The following is an 8,388-nucleotide window of genomic DNA, read 5'->3' as shown; positions in this document are numbered from 1 at the left end:
CCTCTATTTCTTTGCATTGATCCCTGAAGAAGCCTTTCTTATCTCTTCTTGCTATTCTTTGGAACTCTGCATTCAGATGCTTATATCTTTCCTTTTCTCCTTTGCTTTTTCCTCTCTTCTTTTCACAGCTATTTGTAAGGCCTCCCCAGACAGCCATTTTGCTTTTTTGCATTTCTTTTCCATGGGGATGGTCTTGATCCCTGTCTCCTGTACAATGTCATGAACCTCATTCCATAGTTCATCCGGCACTCTATCATATCTGGGCCCTTAAATCTATTTCTCACTTCCACTGTATAATCATAAGGGATTTGGTTTAGGTCATACCTGAATGGTCTAGCAATTTTCCCTACTTTGTTCAATCTGAGTCTGAATTTGGTAATAAGGAGTTCATGATCTGAGCCACAGTCAGCTCCTGGTCTTGTTCTTGTTGACTGTTTAGAGCTTCTCCATCTTTGGCTGCAAAGAATATAATCAATCTGATTTTGATGTTGACTATCTGGTGATGTCCATGTGGAGAGTCTTCTCTTGTGTTATTGGAAGAGGGTGTTTGCTATGACCATTGCATTTTCTTGGCAAAACTCTATTAGTCTTTGCCCTTCTTCATTCTGTATTCCAAGGCCAAATTTGCCTGTTACTCCAGGTGTTTCTTGACTTCCTACTCTTGCATTCCAGTCCCCTATAATGAAAAGGACATCTTTTTTGGGTGTTAGTTCCAAAAGGTTTTGTAGGTCTTCATAGAACTGTTCAACTTCCGTTTCTTCAGCGTTGCTGGTTGGGGCATAGACTTGGATACCTGTGATACTGAATGGTTTGCTTTGGAGATGAACAGAGATCATTCTGTCGTTTTTGAGATTACATCCAAGTACTGTATTTCAGACTCTTTTGTTGACCATGATGGCTACTCCATTTCTTCTGAGGGATTCCTGACCACAGTAGTAGATATAATGATCACCTGAGTTAAATTCACCCATTCCAGTCCATTTTAGTTCCCTGATTCCTAGAATGTTGACGTTCACCCTTGCCATCTCCTGTTTGACCACTTGCAATTTGCCTTGATTCATGGACCTGATATTCCAGGTTCCTATGCAATATTGCTCTTTATAGCATCGGATCTTGCTTCTGTCACCAGTCACACCCACAGCTGGGAATTTTTTTGCTTTGGCTCTATCCCTTCATTCTTTCTGGAGTTATTTCTCCACTGATCTCCAGTAGCATAATGGGCACCTAATGACCTGGGGAGTTCCTCTTTTGGTATCCTATCATTTTGCCTTTTCATCCTGTTCATGGGGTTCTCAAGAAAGAATATGAAGGGGTTTGCCATTCCTTTCTCCAGTGGACCACATCCTGTCAGATCTCTCCACCATGACCCACCTGTCTTCAGTTGCCCCTTGGGCATGGTTGGTTTCAATGAGTTAGACAAGGCTGTGATCCTAGTGTGATTAGATTGACTAGTTTTCTGTGAGTATGGTTTCATTGTGTCTGCCCTCTGATGCCCTCTTGCAACGCCTACCATCTTACTTGAGTTTCTCTTACCTTGGGCATGGGGTATCTCTTCACAGCTGCTTCAGCAAAGCACAGCCTCTGCTCCTTACCTTGGACGAGGGATATCTCCTTACCGCCACCATTCCTGACCTTCAAAGTGGGATAGCCCCTCTAGAGAGAGGCATAATTGTATATGCAAGCTGGTAAATAGCAATCCACTCCACTACTCTTGCCTGTAAAATCCCATGGACAAAGGAGCCTGGTAGGTTACAGTCCATGAGATTGCAAAGAGTCAGACATGACTGAGTGACTCCACATATCACAGCAATATCATTTCACAATATGAGTCCCTATATTGAGGCCTGACAACCTTAAGTAACTTCAGTGGCTATGACAGAGTCATTTATTCTAATTAAACTATCCATACTTCTGCTGGCCCCACTACCTTCAGCAAAGCACCTCTAAACCTACCTTGGAGAAATTGGAAGCCATCAAAGAGATATTTTCTTAATGTCTTATTACAACATCTACAAACTTACTTTTGAAAATATTGTTAAAAGTTTGTCAAGCAAGAAAAATTCTATCTGCCTGTCATCTATCTAACGAATGGGAAGTCTATAATGTATGGTGAAATAATGTGTATGACAACAATAGCACAAGGACTGGGAGGAGGGAAATAGGAGTGTTCTACTGTAGGTTTCTTTGACCACAGTAATATTGCTTTAAGGCAGACAGTGACAAAGACTACAGTATACTGAAGAATCTATAATTATCTCAAAATGGAAATATAATTAATAAAAATGCATACTATAAACTCAAGCAATTACGGGAAAAACACACTGAGATATAGGTAATAAGTAAATAAATAAAATTATTTAAAATACATAAAAGAAGGTAAGAAAGAGAAGTGAGAGTACAAAAATAGATACAGTAAGACACATATGACATGATCATTTGTGTAGAGAAATTCTAAGGAACCTAAAAAATGAAGATAAAAAAATGAAACTATAAGAACTAAAAATTAGAGTACCAAGGTTACAGAATCCAAGTTCAATGTATAAAAGACCATTGTACTTCTATATACTAGATATAGCATGTAAATTTTTAAAAATGCCATTTATAATAACATCCAAGAAATACTTAAGGTAAGTTTAATAAAATATGTGCTCTATCTGTTTACAAAAAGCTATAAGATATTGCTGAGAGAAGATAAGAAGACCTAAAAAATGGAAGGATATACCATATTTATGGATTGCCTTCAAATTGCTGGAACAACTGGATATACATATGGTAAAAAGTAAATTCTGAACATTATCTCACAACATACACAAAAATCACCTGGAAGTTAATCATAGACATAATGTAAAAGTTCATGTTATAAAACTTCCAGGAGAAAATATTCTCAACCTTGTGGTGACCAAAATTTCTTAAAAAAAAAAAAAAAAAAAACAACAAACAACTTATTTTTGGGCTCGGCCCGGGGGCGGGACTCTGGAGGGCTGCGCGGACGGTAGGCGGGGCGCGGGCGGCTGTGCCCCCAACCTTCCGTGTCCCCGGGGGTGGGGGGCGGCGGTGGTGCGGGCGGCGGCGGTGGCTGGGACGGCCTCCAGTTTGGATGAGAGGCTACAGGGTGAGAGCGTAGGCCTCCTTGATTGGCTCTATCCTGCCCTCTGGTTTGAACCTCTCCCTACTTGGCAGTTCCTTCTCTCCCTCCACCTTTGCCAAGCCAGGAGACTTCTTCCCTGCTCTGAGAAGCCTCCAGAAGGAGTCTTCCCTCAATCCAAGACAGGCGAAGCTGAGCTGGCTGCTCTAGGATGAACCGAGAAGGGAAAGTAGGAGTCCTGCTGATGCTGCTATGGCGTGTGAACCGCAGATGGACCCCGGTGGGAGAGCTGGCCCCTTGCCCACCTCCTCCCTTGGCTGGAGTCCCTTGACTGGCGGAAGCCCTCCTGGCTGGGGGCAAGAGCTCTGCAGCGGACAGGTCCTTACGGTGCTCTGGATCGACAATACTTGTGCGCCCATCTCATTTGACCTGGGAGCTGCTGAAGAGCAGCTGCCTACCTGGGGAATTCAGGTCCCAGCTGGCCAGTACAGGAGCCTGGCTGAGAGAGTCCTCTTAGAGCCCCAAGTGAGAAGGTACATCATCTACAACTCGAGGCCCATGTGGCCGGCCTTTGCTGTGGTGTTCTGTGTGGTGGTGTGGGCCAACATCTACTCCACCAGCCAGATGTTCACCCTGGGGAACCTCTGGGCAGGTGTGCTGCTCGTGACCCTGGCTGCCACGAGCCTCGCCCTGACTCTCGTGCTCATCTTCGAGAGACACTAGAGGAAGGCCAACACCAACACAGACCTCAGGCTGACAGCTGTCAATGGAGCCCTCCTGAGACACCGGATGCTGCTGGGGGTGATGGACATGGTGGAAGGTTGCCAGAGTGTGATTCAGCTCTGGTTTGTCTATTTTGACCTGGAGACCTGTGTACAGTTTTTCTCCGATCACTTTCGAGAGATGAAGATGAGAAAAGAGTCCTTGCTGAGAAGTGGATTGAGTCAGCTGTGTGTTGTCATGGAGACTGGGGTGAGCCCCACAGCTGCTGAGGGGCTGGAGAACCTGCTGTAGGAAACTCCTCTCCTGCCCAACCGTCCGGGATCCATGGAGAAGCCACTCATGCAGACTGAGCTTTGCCAGCTTGTTCCTGAGGCTGAGCCGGAGGAAATGGCCCAGCAGCTGTTGGCAGTGTTTGGTGGCTACTACATCCGGCTCCTCATGACCTCTCAGCTTCCCCAGGCACTGGGGACACAACACATGGACTCTCCAAGGATTCCATGCCCCTGCCAGCTCACAGAAGCCTACATCCTGGGCACGGGGTGCTGCCCATTCCTGACCAGGTGACCTTGGAACGAAGGTACTCCTCTTCCTCCAGGACTGAAGGTGAGGTCGGGGAGGCCTTGGAGCCCCGGGGTGGCTGATGGCGAGGCTCTGGGGTTCCCTGAGGCTGTCACTCATGTCAGCACTGGGGATCCAGTGTTCACTCCAGGACCCTGCACCAAAATGGCTTGTCTATAGTCCACGCTGACCCCTGGCCTTTGCAGAAGCCGATGGTCCCACTCTGAGCTACTTTCTGTGCTGCTTAGAACCGTTGGCATGAGTGAAAGGGGCCCCTCGCCCATCCCTTTCATTGTCTGTTGAGCCCCGAAAATGTGAAGATGACCAGACGGGGCTGAAAGTGGGCCCAAAGCTTGCTCTCAGGCGATGCTCCGGTCCTCACCCGCTTCGTGTCAGATGGAGACTCAGGGAGGACTCTGCTCTGTGTAGAGTTGCCTTGAGCCCCTTAAATTATAAGATGACCCCTTCCCAATCTGAAGCAAAGAAGTAAATTCTCAGAATGTTCTCCACTTTTAAGTTGTTCTTGCCCTACATTTTCGGAAAAATGATGTCACTTGGGCTTGTCTGCTAGCACGCAGGCCTTCAGGAGACAGAAGGAAGGAATGAACAGCATGTAACTACTAATGAGAAGATTTGGAAGAGACTGATCCTGTTTGATCAGAGGACTTACTTTGTTCCAAGGCACACATGTCTGTGGGTGTGGTCTCACTGCAGACGGAGAATGGCAGTCCTGTTCCCTCACACTAAAGCTGTCCTGCAGTGAAGCGAAACCTCTCCCTCGTGGAATTCCATGAAGAGCTCAGAGGCTTCCAGGTGCTCTGCTTCTGAAAAAAATATGAAGACCCATTGTTCCCCGGGCCCAAATCTAAAGACCCCAGCCTGGCATTTAAAGGCTCCCCAGTGCCGAAGACCTGGCCATCATCTGCAATTTTGGCTTCATTGCCCATAAAAATCCTTCATAGGTTGAAAATGTTCCTGAACTGACAGCTATTCTTTTGCATCTGTTGGATTCCTATGCATGCTTTCTTTAAAAAAAGATGTTTTAAAATTGAGGTATAGTTGATGTAAGATATACTATGTAAGTTTCAGGTGTAAAAAAAACCCCTATTTTTAATTGAAGGATAATTGTATTGGTTTCTGTCATACATCAACATGAATCAGCCATAGGTATACATATATCTCTTCCCTCTTGAATCTCCCTCCCACCTCCCACCCCTTACCACTGCAAAATTTTCATAATAAGCAAACTGTAGAAGAAAAAGTGGATAAATTGAACTTTATCAAAGTAAGAACTTCTGATCTTTGAAAGATACCATTAAGAAAATTAAACAAACAAACAAACAAGCCTTCTGCAGATTGAGAAAAAATAAAGCAATACATATATCTCACAACAGACTTAAATCCTTAAAAGAACATGTGAAAGACTATCTTTATCATCAGAGTTTGGATAGAGTTTTGAACAGACACAGAAGGTACCTATATAGAAGAAAGGATTGCTCTATCTATCTACCTTACAGTTGAAACTTTTGAATGTGAAGAGTGTTATAAACAAAAGAGAAAAAGATTGACTTACAAATTTTTCTCAACACATTTACTGACCAGCTCTTTAAAAATCAATAAAAATGTGAAATAATTCAATAGAAAAAAACAGGTGATTCACAAAGGAAAGCCTATTGGCCTTATAAACACATGAAAAGATGTCAACCATCACTAATAATTAGATATCTAAAAGTTAAAACAACTATATCATATAATTTCCACCCTCTAACTGGCAAACACTTTCAATCTGATGATCACAGGACACTCTGCTCTGATTGAAGGGGACTGGTTCTCATTCTTGTCTCAGTTTAGGGGACCTGAACCCTACAAAGACTTCCCAATCCTCCTCTGGCTCCATGCACTTCCCAGAACTGATTTTTTTATTTCTCAATCTTGTGCTCAGATGGTAAAGAATCTGTCTGCAGTGCAGAAGACCCGAGTTCAATCCCTGGGTCCAAAGGATCCCCTGGAGAAGGGAATGGCAACTCACTCCAGTATTCTTGCCTGGAAAATCACATGGCCAGAGGAGCCTGGCAAGCTATAGTCCATGGGGTCGCAAAGAGTCGAATACAACTGAACAACTAACACTTTCCCTTAACGCTACAGCTTTTCTCTCTGCTTCACGATTTATGGCTTGTGTATCTGTTTTCTTGACTGAACCCTGTGCACGTGGAAAGCACACTGAACACTGCCTCTCCTTTCTGTATCCCCACTCCTGCACTCTTTGTGGCTGGTAGTGGGCTTGTGATGAATGTTTGCCACAGTGAATACAAACCTTCTGTTTACTTCCAGAAAAGCACAGAAGCCAGTTGCTGACAAGTTAATCTGAGTTTTTGTAATTTGGGTTTATAGGTTATAAATTATGGATGAGTCTACTTCAGAAAGCTATGTGTCAAAGAGTACCAGGGAAGAAGTTGATTCTTAGAAGTTAATGCACAGAATGCTTTTATTGCTTATCTCTCTGGATTCTTTAACACATTCTCTGTACATGCGCCAAAGGATTTTCTCCTGGTGGGAGAGACTATGGACAAAAATGATATGAGGCTATTCAGGTATCAGAAACATTTCCATTAGCCATTAATAATTTGTTTCTTATTTGGTAATGTCTACCACTGTAGGCTGTGAGTCCTGAGTTGATATCAATTTAAAAAAATAAGATACCAACCGGAACTAGAGTTGTTTTGAATTAAGATAAGGTCCTCTGTAGCAGCAGAAATTAAAATAATGGCTTTGCTCATCTGTCTCCCTTATGGAGTTGTTTTGCAGATCTGATCGTTTTTTAAAATGTGTTTACTTTTAATTGAAGGATAATTGCAATATTGTGTTAGTTTCCACCACACATCAACAAGGGTCAGTCGCAGGTCTACATATGTCCCCTCCCTCTTGAGCCACCTCCCACTCCATCCCACCCCTCAAGTTGTCAAAGAGCCCTGGTTTGAGCTTCCTGAGTCGCGCAGCAAATTCCCACTGGCTCCCTATTTCCCATGTGTTAGTGTGTATGCTTCTATACTACTCTTTCCACTTGTCCCACCTTTTCCTTCCTACCCCCCCTCTCCATGTTCATAAATCTGTTCTCTATGTCTTGTTTTTCAGATCTGATTCTGTGTTTAAGGCAGGAATTTCAGGAGGTCTTTGTGGAGGTGGAGAAATAAGGAGAGAGGAAAGTAGGATATACTAATTTTGGTCAATTATACTCTGCAGAGGAAAAGGCAGCAGGTATGGCTTTGTGTGTGTGTGTGTGTGTGTGTGTGTGTGTGTGTGTGTGTGTGTGTGTGTGTATGTATGCATGGCAAGAGTCAGAGAGGTAAAGTGGTAGGGCAGCGTTAAGATGAATGATTTACTGTTATTTGGTTGTGTATCTGTCTCTTGATTAAACCATAAACATAAAAAAGGCAGTTACCTTACTATCAGCTGAAAATTGGCACTTAGGAGACAGATTGAGGCTGAAGGTACAGATCTAGGAATTACCTGCAGAGATGTAATAGCTGAAATTAAGGAGATAGATGAGACCATGGAGGAAAAGAGTCAGAGAGAAGTAAACAAGGACAGGGCTTAGGAAAGACATTCGAAAGACTTTTACTGAACACGTTATTATAGACAGAAGAACAGAGAGTCTGCAAGAGACAGCCCAGCTCTGCCACTTCTTAGTGTGGCCTTGAGCAAGCATCTTGAATTCTCTGTGCCTCAGTTTCCTCATCTAATTTTAAAAGTTGATAGAGGCAGAGAATTTAACATCTACCTGGTGCACTCTAAATGCAGTGTTAGTTGTTGTTATTACATGATATAATGGTTAGCTGTTTCTGTTGTAGTGGTTGTTGTTATAATGGCTGGGCACTGGGTTAGATTCTCTTAATACAATAATGAAATATATATATATATGTGTGTGTGTGTGTGTATATATAAGTAACTGAGTTACTTTGCTACATACCTGAAACACTATAAATCATCTATATTTAAATATGTTTAAAAAAAACCTAAAAAAA

General features: G+C 43.2%; 1 pseudogene; it reads left to right on the top strand.

Moving 5' to 3' along the window:
* The first annotated feature begins 3,337 nt into the window (after positions 1–3,337).
* Positions 3,338–4,578, top strand: LOC138421249 (transmembrane protein 268 pseudogene; annotated as a pseudogene).
* Positions 4,579–8,388: the final 3,810 nt, after the last annotated feature.

This window comes from Ovis canadensis, chromosome 15 (genome assembly GCF_042477335.2).
Source record: "Ovis canadensis isolate MfBH-ARS-UI-01 breed Bighorn chromosome 15, ARS-UI_OviCan_v2, whole genome shotgun sequence".
NCBI lineage: Eukaryota > Metazoa > Chordata > Mammalia > Artiodactyla > Bovidae > Ovis > Ovis canadensis.
Note: the sequence above shows the minus strand (reverse complement) of the source record. Positions and strands in the feature narration are given on the sequence as shown.